The 15,708-nt window shown below is 45.8% G+C and overlaps 1 protein-coding gene and 2 long non-coding RNA genes across 4 annotated transcripts in view; 2 read left to right on the forward strand and 1 right to left on the reverse strand.

The window, feature by feature from the left end:
* Nucleotides 1–3,015: 3,015 nt before the first annotated feature.
* Nucleotides 3,016–8,368, reverse strand: LOC119444076 (uncharacterized). The gene is made up of 3 exons (XR_005190442.2): nt 8,279–8,368; nt 5,506–5,604; nt 3,016–3,114 (listed from the first exon to the last, which is right to left on the reverse strand). It is a non-coding gene; the product is annotated as an uncharacterized LOC119444076 (long non-coding RNA).
* Nucleotides 8,369–10,117: 1,749 nt separating this feature from the next.
* On the forward strand, nt 10,118–14,074 carry LOC125944552 (uncharacterized). The gene is made up of 3 exons (XR_007466270.1): nt 10,118–10,253; nt 12,278–12,378; nt 13,897–14,074. It is a non-coding gene; the product is annotated as an uncharacterized LOC125944552 (long non-coding RNA).
* A 984-nt stretch (nt 14,075–15,058) lies between these two features.
* The window catches only part of LOC119445954 (39S ribosomal protein L51, mitochondrial-like), a 28,119-nt gene continuing 27,469 nt past the window's right edge, over nt 15,059–15,708 (forward strand). For both annotated transcript variants that reach the window (XM_049663755.1, XM_037710251.2), the window contains exon 1: nt 15,059–15,226. The gene's annotated coding sequence lies outside the window, so the exon portion shown is untranslated. The remainder of the gene's footprint in view (nt 15,227–15,708) is intronic.

Below are 15,708 nucleotides of genomic sequence, written 5' to 3' on the forward strand. Positions count from 1 at the left end.
GATTCTTTTATGTCTCCCTTTGAATTTATTATTACAATGTTGGCATTCTTCTAGCTCTCGGGCAAAATTGAATTCCTGAGGCATTACGTATAAAGGGCCCCAATCATTTCAAGCATACTTCCCCCTTGTTTGCTTACATCGACTGTTATTCGATCTACTCCTGCCACTTTTCCCTGGAGCATGCCTTGCAAGGCCCTTCTAATTTCATCGCTAGTTATGGAAGGAGTCTCTTTATCCTGTTCATCGCTACTTCCAATGAAAGGGACGTGGCTGCTGTGGGTACTTAACAGATCAGTATGGAATCCTTCTGCTGCTTTTACTATATCACCGAAATTGCTGATGACATTACCATGCTTATTTTTCAATCCATACATCTTGCCCTGTCTTATGCCAAGTTTTCTTCTCGCTGATCTCATGCTGCAGCCATTTTTTACTGCTTCCTCAATCTATCCGGCGTTATAATTTCGAATATCCCTTACTTTCGTCTTGTCGATCAGCTTTGACAGTTCCGCGAATTCTATCTGATCTCTTGAGTCATACACGTTATTGCACGTTCGTTTCTTTATTTGTTACTTTGCTATTTGGGAGAGCTTACCTAGTGGTTGCCTTGGTGCCTTACATTTCACTTCAATTGCTGCTTCTATCAGTCTAGTTAGGGTTTCATTGATATACCTCTATGTTATCTACATCTTAATGTGTTAAAGCTGCATATTTGTTTGCGAACACCAGGCTGAATTCGTCTATTTTATCCTTACTGTATCTGGCTTTGCCTGTTTCTTCTTGACTAATTTTGCTCTTTCTCGCTTCAAATTGAGAATAATTCCAGACCTTACTAACCTGTGATTACTGCCCTTTACCTTACCTAACACTTCTACATTCTGCACTGCGCCCGGATCGCAGAGAGTATGAAATCTATTTCATTTTTTGTTACCCCATGAGGGCTATTCCATCGCCCGCTTCCTGTAGCGAGGACATATATGTATACTGTGCAAAACTACAACACAAGGACGTAGTAAGGGACACAGACTAGCGCATGTCCGTGTCCCTTACTACGTTTTTGTGTTGTATTTTTGAGCAGTATATTTATTTCCTCGCAGTATGAACCAACTCGCCCAACAACATGTTTTATTGAACCGCTTCCTGTTACTGCGTTTCCTGAAGAAGGTATTCATTATTCGGAGTATGTTCCTTTCCCCAAATTCTAACCTGTATCCATTACTATTCCTAGAGTCGATGCCGTAGATGCCAATACTTTGTTCCCCAGCCTGCTTTTCCCCCACTTTTGCACTTACATCGCCCATGACTACTGTAGACTGAGTTTGCACCTTTCTCATTGCTAATTCTAAATTTTTGTAAAACTGTTGTATTTCTTCATCGTCATGACTGCAGGTGGCAGCGTAGGTTTATACTATCTTTAGTGTTTATCTCCTATTTATGCTACCCTCTCATTAATGCTATAGAATTCATCAATGCTGCACGCTATGTCCTTATGGATTAAAAATCCTATCCCGTATTCTCTTTTATCTGGAAAACCTCTGTGGCAGAGGCCGTAACCATCAGTAAGTGCTCTATAAGCTTCCCCTGTTCCTCTGTCACTAAAGTGAATAACATCCCAGGCAATGATTGATATTTCCTCAAAGAACCCTACTAAGCTAGCCTCAATCGGGAGGGCTCACGTGTTGAACGTTGCCAGGTTCAGTTTCCAGTGGCGGCCTATCCGAGATTCAGAGATTCTTAACGCGCTCTACTTCATGGCAGGTCTGACAGCCGCCTGGATCATGGTACTCCGCAGTCGCTATAGGGACCGAGAGCCACAGGTTAATTGCAAGAGTCATGAGGGAGGTAGTGGCCGAATACTGAACCAGGCAGACCAATTCCTGTTCTGGCGAGGGAGTGCCTTTGTTGAAGCTTAGTGGCCCTTCATATTTTGGCTGCACCTAGACTAGTATAGCCCCACTGGCTCTCGGCGTTTTTTTTTTTTTATATGGCGGGGTCAGTTGCCATCGAAGTATTCACTGTTTGTACCTTTATGCGCAGCAGATATGTTGCACCCTTACGTGTCCTTATTTGTCCACTGGCTAACAGCTTCCACTTGCGGTCGTAAAAAAAAATATTGTACGTCACAACGAGCTCAAACTACACCTGCCATGATGAAATCAGTATTTAAACTGCGTATTAATTTTGACCCCCTTTGGCCGAATTCGCAAAGCCAATCGCTCGCAAGCTTTCGTTGCCATCAGCTAGCTGCTCTCGTAAATCGTATATCCAGCGCCAGGATTGGCTAGAATCTGCTCTTACGAACAGTTCTAGCTCAAGATACCTTTTTTTATTATTATTACGGGCCCTCGTGCGCGTCGAAATATCGTACACGATAGTTCGACAGCGCTAGCTAATTATGCTTGTGTAAATGCGCGTCGTCTATCGCAGGTACCATCATGTTTGCTTGCTACAAAAAAGTCGACTAAGGCGAACCGAGCGTCCTGAAAGGTACAGAACTTTTTACTGTGCTCGCTCGCCATGAACATGACGCGGTCAAAGCACAGCAACATATACGCGCGAGCGACCTAGCAAAAAAAAAATAATTTCAAGCAGCCGGCAACCCGAAATATTTTATTACGCGCATATAAAGCGAGGAAATGAATTGCTATCGCAAAACGTTGGCACAGAATACTGACCGCTCTACATGAATGCTACTCGTCACGGAAGACAATGCCATGCGAATAAACGGATGTGACATCATGGACAACACAGAACGTGACGTCATTGGTGAACCTAGAACACTGAGGCCCACAATAACTTTTGCGACCAGGTGGCAGCAGACAGTGCCGATGAGTTCACTTGATTGTTGGTCTTTTTTTTTCTGGTTTCTTTTTATTCCTAGGATAGGATAGGAATAAACTTTATATATCCAACGGTTATGGCTGTTGGTGCCCGGGGCTAGGCTTCCAGGGGTCCATCGCCGGAGAAAAATCTCTCGAGATCCTCGGCAATAGCCCTGGCCCGCTGGACGGCCTAAGCTGTCAAGCATAAATGTGCTTCGGAAAACTTTCGTGGGTTTACTTATTTTCTCTGGTCCCGCGCAACAGAAGTCTTGCAGGGCCCAAGCTCGCCATGCTGAAAAAATAGAAGTTATAATCACACTATTATTACATAAGAAACCTCGCGATGCAAGGAGATAGCACATATAATTGCACGCGATGCCTTCAATAGCTATTTGTTCAGAGAACAACAACTCGTACCCGTTGAAGTAGAGATTTACATATACCTGACAATGCAATTGAAATTGTTGAAAATGTTTTCTTTATAACAAGCAGGCACAAGGGCTGATCTATCTTCCACTTGTCACAACAGCATTGACCGATCGCAAGCAGCTGACAAGGGAGAAATCAAGCGTCACAACGGCCGTATATATATGAAATAAGAGAAAGCAAACGTACAGCAGAAATAAACCAGTCAGTAAAAACAAAGCAATGGTCGCATATATGCTATACTCATCGTCAGCCTTTCGCTGGTATAGGCAGTTCATTTCCTGGTGATAATGACAAAATTGTGATTGCCAACGATTACTGATGATTGCTAATAAGCCTTCGTGGCTATAGATACAACGTTTCTGTCAAATCCCGCCCTCGTATGACCAGTTTCAAACATTATTATCTTGTTTCAGTGTTCTTTGGGAAGAAACGTTGGGCGATCGTATTTAACTGTATTTGTGTTACACTTCCTTCACCGCTGGCAGTTAACTCGTAAGAATTTTCACTCATCATATCTTAGCAACAACCCTTCTACATAAAACCTTAGTCTATCTTCTTCTCAGTTAGGCCAGACCTGACTCATCATCGCCGAAAAAAAGAAAGGTTTTATCTTTCATTTATTAGGAAAATAATCACAGGAGAGCCGATTCGTTATGTAGCACTCCCCATTTTTCACACGTACATTTGTGCAATGAGAGACACGTTATATGCATCAGCGTCTTGTGCCCGTGCCTTAAATTTGTTTGCACAACTACGGAAGTCAATTCTTTTATTGCGATAGCAGTTATATCGACACTCCAAGCGGATTTCTGCCGTCGTCGTCGCCGTCGCCCTGACGTTCCGTATAAAGTCCAAGGGCGATAAAATCGTCGCCGCGCGCCGTATGCCGTACGTGCGAGTGAACGCGCGCGACGTGCGCGCGCTTTCGCGGAGAGCGAACGCACGCCGGAGAGCAACCGCGACTTCTTCCGTCGCGCAAAAGGGCGTGGGAGATGGAAGGGAAGGAGAGTGGGCGACCCAACTGTTGCGTATCTTGCCACCGGGCGCAAGGGGAACTGGGCCGGTATTTTGTAGCGATGCCTTTAAAGTAATAATGCCTTTTCGCGCTTATCGCGCTTTGTCAGTGGTCAGAGCGACGGTCCGCTCGCGTTATGAACGGGATCAGCCAGCCGTGAGCGGTGGACGATAAGACTATTCCAAAATAAGTCATAAGGCATCGCTACAAAATCGTGGCCCTGGAGACTAGAGTGTACTCTACTGGAGACTCAATCTCGCACGGGAAAGGAGGAAAGCGGGAATGCAACGCGGGAGGGATGGGGGTGCGGCTTCTCTTGGCGCTGAGCCGTGCTCCCTCAAGGGCTGCAGAAGATAGCGTCAACATTTCCCTTTCCACATGAACCACTTACTACTGCGGCTTCTACGCTGGCAGCAACTGCGTACTTGTACTTTGCGCGACTGCGGGCGGTCTGAAAGCAATCTGCGGGCGGTCTTGAAAGCGATCTGCACAGGAATCCTACATTTGTATGCGCTGCGCTTTCACCGCTCAGTTCCCGTTGAAACGATAGACTGCACGAACCTTTCGCTCGCTGCTGCCGCCGCGCTTGCTGACGCCAGCGTTTTGACAGAAGTTGTCTGCTGTCATCGAGTGTGATCTATTCTTGTTTGCTTGGGCGTGCTGACACAATGCTGGTTAATTCAGTTAGTAAGCGAATGTGTCCAAGTTTATACAGCCGATAAAACTGCTATATTTACTCCGTTTAGCTCCCTACTAATTTGTTATTGCAATTGGTGCTTCGCCTTCCGGGCGAAACTGCTACTTTTCTTTTTCTTCCACAAGTGTTTCCCGTAAATTGTGGTCGTGCACGACAAGAACGTTATAGGTTAAATGTGCACGGTCGTACAACATGTGATCACTTATGCGGCAACTATTAGCATCACCCAACGCTCGATTAGAAAAGTAGCGAGTTCACCTGCAATGGACCAAAATTCATACAACCTATCATTGAACACGTGCTGACTATAAACAGGATATATTTATGAACGACCCCCCTCTCAAAGCTCGTGTATGCTATTTACTACGAAATAAGCGCCCACCATGCCGTCTATCACAAAGATTTTCGCACGTAATATCAGACGTTTAAACGCTCATTATGTACTGCCCAGTATATCTATAACGTCTCTGTACTCTTGCACCTACAAAATAACAATAGAGATAATGAGACGCAGAAGAATAGAAGGACCGGCAGAAACTCACTTGTTCGCTTCAAATTCCGGTCCCGTTACTTCTTGCACTTGTCGCAGCCGCATCCACCGGTGGCGCACGCGCACTGCGCCGTGCAGGTGCACTTGGGGTCTGAAGGAACAGAGACCGACGATCGTCAATCACAGAGTGTTTCACTCGACTACTTGCTCAGTAATAAGTCACTCAGTCATCCACTACGTGTAGCGCAAAAAAGAACTCGTTTAAGTGAATGCAAAGCCTGTTATTTTCGTATATATAGCATTCGGTTTAGGCGTGCGTAAGTATCCGGCCAATACTGATGAAACGGTGGTAGTCGGGTTTTATGGCGCTAGCACCTAGCGACATTTTGTGTCTCAAGGAGCACACCGAAAGTCAGCCTCAGGCAACCGGAAGCTGAGGTGTCTCCGAAATCGTGACAATAATAGAAAACTATCTAGAAGGAGGTAATGGTTCAAGAGTTTATAGGATAGATACGATATTTATATAGAAACTTTATTGGACTGGGAAACGATTTAGGGAGGAGTGGTCGGAGCCTCTCATTTCGAGACGCCACTGGCCTCTGCCACCAGCGTGACCTGCAGTGGCTAATTAAGGGATTTTGTCTTGACAGGTCGGAGCGCGCGAGCTGTGCCTCCCACTGCTCCATTGTGGTACTGGTATTTGACCTACGAGGGTGCTTAGCGCACTCCCAGGTTATATGTATTACGGTAGGTATGCCACCATACCAAGGGCTTATGGCCCTATAACGAGTGCAATACATGGCGTTTAGCAATTTTAGACGGGGGAATACCCCGGTCTGTATTTCACGCCAATCGGCGGCCTCTTCCCCGCTAAGTTGTGGGTGAGGCGGCGGGTATTTTCTGCGAACTCCGCGCAGATGAGCAAGGATGTCCTTGGCATTTAAATTGATTGGATTTTGTGAGGGATAGTGCGAGTGGTCTGTATTAGAAGAGGACGCCGTCACTCGGTTATTAGACCCTCGAACTAACGCGTTAGCCTTTTCGTTCCCCTGAACCCCCGAGTGGCCCGGGCACCAGAGTAGACGATGACATTGGCTGAGGGATTTGAGGATTAACGCCGGGCTAGCCGCAGTCACGTGCCCTTGAGAAACATGCGACAAGTCTCCTGGGAGTCCTTGACCACGATCGAGTCCCTTTTCGAACGCTCCGCGTGAGCGAGTGCGGTCGCCACTGCTAACATTTCGGCCGAGGTGGGGGATCCCGCCGTGGCCGATGCGGTTATTTGGTGCTGGCAGATCACGTTCACGACTGCGAGGGCATACCTGCTTTGGTAGCGCCGCCCGGTCTACTCTGAAAACGCCACTGCGTCCGTGTTGTACGTGTTGTACGTATTGTACTTATGGTTACTGGAGTATATTGACTGAATGTGTTGTGCGCGTGCTTCGCACCTTTCCTTGTTGTACTCGGGATGCATGTTTTGGGGAATTGGAGCTACGGTAGTTTTGGATCTCAAGGAAGGAGGGAAAGGTACGGCCTCGGTGAGATAAATCGGTGCGATAAAGGTTCGGTGAGATAAATCGAGTATGCTGGGATATTAAGTGATAGCCAATATTGCCCTACCAGTTTTTGTGAAGCTGAGGTGTTCCCTCTGTCGCATCAGAGTGGCCTGCCTCATTTCGTCGAAAGTATTGTGCACTCCCAAAGCTAGCATGCGCTCCGTGAAGGTACACTTAGGCAGGCCCTGAGCCGCCTGCTTGCATGCTTGCGTAAAAGCATAATAGTGCTACTGCTCCTTTTCTATCACGGTTGAATTCGATTTTGACATCATGCTATATTCGCTCAAGCACCATGCTTTATTCACGCTAGAAAAAGTTGCAGAGGCACTGAAGTGTGCTTACGTGCATTGAATTCAAAAGCATTCTTGGCCTGTCGACTATATCGATGTTCATATTTCGACGTCCACTGACATCAATACTTGGTCATGTGACCTTGCAACTTAAGGTTCTTGGTCACGTGACTATGTCACATGACGTGATCACTTAGTCATATCCACGAATTGCGCAGTCAATTTTGAAGGTGGGTCACCCAAATTTTGGGGGTGGGCCAAGTGAATTGTGGGAGTGGGCCAGGTCGGTTTCGAACCTGGGTCAACTGAATTTTCGAATTGGCAAAGTCAGTTTTGAAGGTGGGCCACCCTAATTTCGGGCGTGGGCCAAGTCAATATTAGAAGTGGGCCAGGTCGGTCCTAAAGTGGGTCAACTCAATTTTCGAATTGGCAAAGTCAATTTCGGGGATGGGCCAAGACAATTTCGGGATTGGTTCAGCTCGGTTTTGAACGTGAGTCAAGTCAATTTTCAAATTGGAAAAGTCAGTTTCGAGGGCGGGCAACCCATATTTTGGAAGTTAGCTTTGAGAGTGGGTCAGGTCCGTTTTGAACGTCGGTCAGCTCAATTTTTTAATCGGTCGAGTCAATTTTTTGTGTGTGGGCTACGTCGGTTTTCAATGACGGTGGAACGTGACGTCATCCCTTGGTCACGCGATTTTGGTACCATTTGGTACCATTTGGTACCAGACGCCGAATTTTCCGCTTCATGGGGCACATAATGCGTTCACAGCAGGCGGCCTTCAGCGATGATTACCGCTGCCAAAATGCGCAAGGAATATAATCTTAGGAAACCAGAGGAAAGGGCATAACTTCAAATAATGTCAGATTGGACATTTTGGTATTTCATTTTAGCATTTTAGCGCAGAAAGAAAAAGCCAGAGACCGTATAAAACACGTAGACAAATCGCTACGAACAAACGGTATAAAGCTGGAAACTCACCTCCGCATTTGCAAGCGCGGTCCATGGTCCTTGGGGCAGACGCTGGTGTTGTTTCACCGATTCCAATACACTGTGTGAGCTCTTACCCGATGCCGCTTTTGAACTGCGCGCCGCGGTTTTTATATTCGTTTTTGCGCAAACCGGGAGCCGTGCGCAAAACGCACGCTATTGGTTCCACGTCACTGGGGCCGTGTGCTGTCGTTGCGGGCCGTGCGCAAATCTCTCAGCCAGTGGCTGAATAGCATGAGGTATAAATAGCTTTGGATAAGAAGTTTATTAAGTGAAACCACTCTCCGCGCACATTACGCGCGTGAGGGACTCAACGACTCACTTTGCCGTAAGGCTTCGCCCTCGTCGAGAGCCGCAATCGTAAGTAGCAGGCGGTGCAAGAGCTTCGACAACTGTTCAAAACTGGTACTGCCAAGATTTTCTTTTTTCCTTTTTGATCTGGACCTTCTATAGCTTTGTATGAATACTCGAACAGCGAAATAAATTCCGGAGACGAGCACAAATAGAATGGGAAAACGTTTTCGATGTAGTAGCACCGCAAGGTTTTAACAGTTTGACCTTGTTAAGGACGGAATGAAGCAATTTATTTTTAACTTATTCTCACGCGGGATATATACCAGAGGAAGTCCAAGGCTGGTAAAAGATATGTTCGAAGATGAAAGCTTGAACATGAAGCCTGGAAGAGAGGAAGAAATTGACACTTTGTTTTCGTCGAGACAACAGGTTTTGGGCGACGGCTCCTGTCAAAATGTTGGCACGCATTGGGATGCGCATTTCCCCATATACGATACACTCATGAAAAAGCTTGCACCCTTTGGAGCTTATCTTGTCCCGCAACAATAATTGTCATCTGCCTTGCTTGCGTTTCGTTTCTCGAAAACTCTGCGCTCGCTCCTATCCTGCCGGGAAAGAGAGAGAATAAACTTTATGCAAACTAGAACAAGAGCATAGGTATAGGTAGCTCCTCCGCTCTGCAGTCGCTGATCTCCTTAGTGGACTCCAGGAGTCCAGCGGCCTTAGCTGCCCTTTTCGCTTGGCTGACCATGGTTGAGCAGGCCCGTCTAGTCGGAGCTAGAGAGCGCTGCCTCCCATTGCCGTGTAGGGAGCCTACATGCAAGCGCTGTTTTGCATGTAGGCTCCTTATTGACGTGTAGTGAGGTGTGTTATGGGCCTTAGCTCTGGTACGCTTGCGCAAGTCCATAACATGTGGCGAGAACGCTCTGTCACGCTTATAACGCGCATGCGGTTCGTGCCCTGAAAGTACCGGGCGCGCAGCGTTAAAGAAAAGAAATGTTGAAAAAATAGATGGACGATTATCACTGTGGAGCAAGATAAGCCACAAAGGGCACAAACTTTTTTTTTAGAGTGTAATCCTGAATATGACGTGTTGCGCAGTTAACATCTAAATCAAACAAAAAGCAGCGGACCACCATGACCTGACCCCTTTATTAGAAGGTATATCCAAAAGAACAGTAGACTGCTTGTTCGACGCACTGTTGTCCATGAAACTGTGGCATCACCAGTAGACAACATCCAATTATTGTACGGAGCGCTGTAGCGTTGCTCTGCAACGGCAGTGGACCTCCTCTGAGATCACCGTCGGATTGACGGCAGTCTCGGATTTCAAGGGCACCTTATAGCTGGGTACGCGGAGTGGCTTCGCTACCTCCGTTTCTAATCTATCACGTCCATGCCACGAGACGCGTGGCCGGCGAACTCGCTGTCCCCATTGGCTGAAATATTTGGCGCACGGCACGCTTCACGTGCACACGGCACCTGCGGGGTGAGAGCCAATCAACTGCGTTTTTCACACGGCTCTTCGCCGGCCTGATATGGCCCATAAAAGACGCGGCGCGCTGTTCAAAATTGAACTGGCAGCAAGGAGTCAACGCAGCCAACGCTAAAGGAAGAACCGGGAGACATCCAACAGCAACGAGAACCATGGACCGTGCCTGCAAGTGTGGAGGTAAGTTAATTTATAGTTCAGCTTCATCGGTTTAAAGAAGTCTTTAACCTTTGGACAACTCCGGCTGCCCTGTTACAATACAATGTGAAGCGCAGAAACACTTTCATTAGGGAGCCGCTAAACCGATTTCATAAACATCTGTGTTATTTAGGGCAAAAAGCTGAATACTACTAACTGTAGTAAGTAGAATTTTGGTTTATGGCACCATATTGTTTTACAAAAATATGTAAAAGATGGTGAGCTGAAAAACTTGTAGCACAAGTTTTTGAAAATCAGTAAATCTGCACTAAAAGAAAAACAAAATAAGCAGATAGCCCATCTGTGTAAAAACCCGCACTTTTAAAACATCTGAAGCGAACAAGTGTGATATTTCGGCTTACTTGAAACGTCACAATGTTTGCGACTCTTTTGCTGAAGCCTTACTCAGTATGTAATGATGTAATTGAAAGCGGTATATATATATACTTTTATCCGCTTTACATATCTCATTAGGTGCTGTGGTAGGCGTTCCTGATGGAAAGCTTCCCTTTAATAGAATTTCAAAAGTAAAATGCATTACATATGAGGCTGCAATTACCGTATATACTCGACTATGAGCCGCACCCCTGACTTGCCACCCCGAAATTTGAAAAAAAAAAAAAAAAAAAGTGTTGCTGCAGAGAATGCAAAGACTGAGGAGAGCGTTGCAGATTGTGCGCATGCTCTTGGATTCTGAGCGCGAAGCGTACGTTGTCTTCGGACGCCGTTGTGAAAAGCTTTGACGTCCCAGTCCTATCTAACGCAATGCAGGGCACTGGAGACGATTGTATAACCGTGAGTGTTACCGAACCGATTCTCAACAGCGGCCACAGCAACTGTGGCGAGGACTACCGTAGAATGACGCAAGCTGCGCGGCGTGCTTGCGTGAACAAATATATGCGTTATGAACACAACAGCGTTCACTCTTTTTGCACGAAAAAAACTGAAGGGCATTACACACGACCAGAAACATTACACCGCAGTGGCCCATCCCCGTGTACTGGCAGCAGCTCACGATTACAAAAAAGAAAAGAAAAGGCAAAATAGAGGCTCTTCCACCAGCAGATGACGTATTTGCATACTTGAATAACAAACGCTGTAAGAGAATAACTTACTTACGCATAGTGCGAGAGGTAAGCGCTATGCGAATTGCATCGTGCATGGGCGAAATGCATCCTACGAATTTTTTATGCTCGATTCCCCAAGATAATCGCATTTCTTTCGTTCTCCTTTCCCATCATTGTAATCATAAAGAGAAAGATGCAGAATTCACTCTCTCCGCAAATCAATTCGGATTCAAAATTATTTCATGAGCGTTACTGACTGTCGGCTTTTGCGCCGTGGTCACGTAACTTAATCAGGGCCGCAATTTCACCCGATTTCATCGCAAGCTATATATGGCACGCAGCTGTTACTGCGCCCGTGTCCAATGTACTCTTCAGTGAGCAAACCTGACGTGTGACACTACCGTATTCGACAGAAACAGTAGAATCGACTTCCATTTGTACCGGTTCTCGTCACCCGACTTCTTGCGTTGATACTGCCGTCTCTTATTGGCGCCGCGTTGACTCGATCAGTGCGTGATGTGTACGTATACTATCGAGCCATAGGTTGCGGGTTCCCTAAAGGCGCGCAATACAAAACCCTCCTCTACCGCTCTTTGAGTGCGCGTTATGCCACGTACACACTAGCGGAAAAACGCGCGCGGCGCGCCGCCGGCGGCAAGACGCGTGCCGCGAAAGCAGCCGCGAAACGGGGTTTTGTTGCCGCGGCAGGGATCGCTCCTGGACCGATTTTTTGCGGTTTGCCGCGTTACAGAGCTTTAGGTGGTGGAAATTAATCGAGCCTTTCTGTACACTTCGGCCTTTCTGTGGCCCCTGACCGTTTAGCCCAATCAGTAAATATTGGTCTCGATGCTACGTGTTGAATCCTTGAATAAGATCGCGTGGGTCCCATTTCGCTCATCACCGTTTCTTCATCTGCGTTTGTGTTCTCTTTTCCCGCAGACCCCAAGTGCGTTTGTACCACGCAGTGCAAGTGCGCATCGGGAGGATGCCCTTGCGACAAGTGCAAGAAGTAGGAACATTCGAACACGCGGGGGCAAAAGGTACGCGCAACAACCGTTTGTTGAACTCAATAAATATATGCGCAGCAGATGTTCCGTGTGACAAAATAGTATAGACAAGCATTGTGCGATACAGTATGACATGCTTGAATTTATGCGTGGGCGCTTAAATTCAAGCTTTTCCTTTAAATTGCACTCTGCTCGTCATACCGCCTTTTGTTTCTTGAAGATAAAGCATTGGTATACATATGTCGTGGCATCATGTACCTCAATATATATGGAACAGCCAAAAGGACAGAGATGGATAACATTTGTTGTTGTTGTTGTTGCCTCAAAACATGGCTCGTACCCACGAGGGGGATTGGCCACACTTTGTTATGGCATAGAGCTCCACTTTCCACTTCGTTCTTTTTTTTTTTTTTTTGTGCTCACTGCTGCCCCTTTCCGTTTCTTTCTTTTTTTTTCCCCTCTTATCGTTTGACATCATCTTATATGTTAAACCTGCAGTAGCATATGCGAAACCTTTACCTCGGCTAATCTACCCATCTATCATTCAAATTTGTGTCGCCAGAGGGCACGTATTTTCTCCACTGGTTGATATCACCGTTTCCTTGTGATATATACATCCTGTAAATCCGCAAATCGCGGTATATACGGGATATGTGGTGCAAATAAAGTACGATGGCAGTGTGCGTGTTCAAGAGACTCTTGCATAATGGTCTGGCATAATGCAGCAACATTCTGAATAGTTTAAATATTCTGAACATTCTGAACAAATATAATATTTTTCTTCACATTTGTGAACCGCATGCACACAGGATATAGTACAGGTCTGTAATTCAGAAAATGAGAAAACTGAAGTTTGTCATAGGCAAACTGGGAAATGAAGCCTCTGGGAGGACAATTATTCATGTGTGTTCCCAAAAAGGTATATTTATCATGTTGTTAGAACATACATTAAAGGTCATGTGATAAAACCTGCAGGCCGTCTCACTCTTCATTCAAAGCAGCTAACTCTCTAAAGTCCCGGATTTTTTTTTTTTTTTTTTCAAAAGCGTACCAGCCTGTGACATCGAGTAGATGTCGATCTTGAACATAGACAATTAGGAGCAAATTCGCACGCGCATTTCTGCTTTACTTGAGTCGCACAGACATTCGTGGTTTACCGGGTTTGTGTGGTTCGGCGATTAACAAGGATCGCATATTTCATTTTCGCTCACTATCCTCTTCCTCCCAAGGGTACGGGTAGCGGGGCAAAATACGGGTTGGCAGTAGGTGTTTTGTTAATTGCTTTGTTTTGTCTTAGGACTCATGTGGGCATTTGCTGTGAGCGTGTGCGGACGTATTTGTTTGGCTCGTTATAACGTGTACGCACGAGATTTCCACTTTAGAGTAACATCACAATAACTTCACCAGAATTAAATGACTTAAACACTACAGGTGATCAGCATATGCTAGCGCTTCTGCTAATTAAGTTGTCGTGATCGGCTCTTGTAGCGCTTGCGTGAAATGACCCTTTTGAAGATTTGGATATAATTCTATCGATTTCTTTCCTTTCAGGTTTCAAAACTTCACACAGAAGGTACCCGTTGCACATCAATATTAATGGATGGCCGCACGATCCGCAGAAATTACACACGACTCAAAGACAAGATGCCTAAATTTGCGCGGACCTGGGGATCTGGATACGTGCGTAGAAGAAGCAGCTGAACTGGCAAGCAATAAATTATTATGAAAATGTCGAGTTCTGGTTTTTCCTTTCATGAACATATGTAACGACACGCTGTGTTTGCTGTCATAGAAAACAGTGTGTGCGTGTGCGTGTGTGTGTGTACGTGCGAACGATCGCAAGACACTTGGGACAGGGAACAAAAATCGCCGCGTGTTTTCTGTCGTACGGCCAGGCTTGCTTGTCTCGACGTTCACATTGTTGCACGGGTGAACGAAGTCAGTGCTTGTGTTTCTCTCGATTTTAATGATGTTACGAGTAACACCATTAATTATGCTGTTATAAGCGTAGAAATGGTTCAGCGTTGCCGTACGTCATATGGCTTGCTCGCTACATGTAGCAAAGATGCTGGAGAAGGGAATTGTGTAATGGGACCGTAGATTACGTCAAACTTTATATAACTTCGACACGTTTCAGAGTGTTCTCTAGGTATTGCATGACATCAGATAGCAGCGTTACAGTGGCTAGAATAGCAGCGTTCACCGTTTGCAACAGCTCGACATATGCATAGCTGATTGCAGTGACTCGCACTCTCGGAGGCCATGCTTTCGGGGTACTAATTTTCTACACTCTAATTCAATTCAAACAAGCAGAACCATTTGCAATTCTACAAGTTGAGGTCGTTCTACTGATGTTAGGGTTTCAAAGACGTTGGTAGTCAAAAGCCTACTCCAAAACAACAATTCGTAGGAAATTTATTTAAGTAACGTTGAGAGACAACAACGCAACCAGGCGGGCACTGGAGAAACCACTGACGTCATGGAGACCATGTATCACGCAGCACCATACCTCAAAAATAGTAGAACCTAATATCAATAACTTATTGCTTTATTTACATGGGTATTTATTTGTATGGCTGTAGGTAGGTGTCCAAATTCGCGTCCCAGATACGACTCTCTTCTGAAAAACAATTGGAGATCTCAAAGGCCATGCTTTTACTGGATTCAGCTTGGCTAGAGTGGATTGAAATGACTTCCCATCATCATCATTCCTTCATTAGCGGACGCGCACATGGGATAAAAAATGTCGCCGGTGTGTGAGAACCACGGCTTTTAGATCTCAGATCGTTACTGTTAATCGTGCGTAGCTTGTCCTCCAACGCTGTAGAGTTGCTGCCAGTAGCGGGTGTGATCGACAGCAGCGCAAGAGACTGTTATTGAGGTAACCGCCGTCCTGTTGAATTAACACGCGCAGTACCTTACTACGCTTCTCCACTTCCCTCTAGTTTAGGACGTAACCTAACCTTCGATTGTCCGCTTGATTTGTGGTTGCCTGGGGACTTCACCTGAGCAAAATGATTCTCTTTGAGTTTGTCAGTAGGGTGGTTTCAGCTTTCTTAACTTTATGGTTGATAATTCATTATTCATGGCGCTATGGAAACAGGACTTACCTTTTTTCTTCTCGCCTGCACTTTCTGCTCACCTCTACTGTTCCCCTGCACTTGCCTATATTTTTTCTCTAACATACACAGCATGAGAGTTGAAAAAATTTGGAGGCATGTGGATTTTATTGCTTAGCGCTTATGCGTATTTCAGATCGCCGAATGCTCGCCAAATCAGCTTCAGCTACTATGTTTCGTTTCGATGTGCAAGTGCAAACTTGTTTTCTATCGGCTTGTTACGATGTTGAGCTTCTCTTGGTTT

The sequence above is a fragment of the Dermacentor silvarum genome, chromosome 3 (genome assembly GCF_013339745.2).
Source record: "Dermacentor silvarum isolate Dsil-2018 chromosome 3, BIME_Dsil_1.4, whole genome shotgun sequence".
Classification (NCBI taxonomy): domain Eukaryota; kingdom Metazoa; phylum Arthropoda; class Arachnida; order Ixodida; family Ixodidae; genus Dermacentor; species Dermacentor silvarum.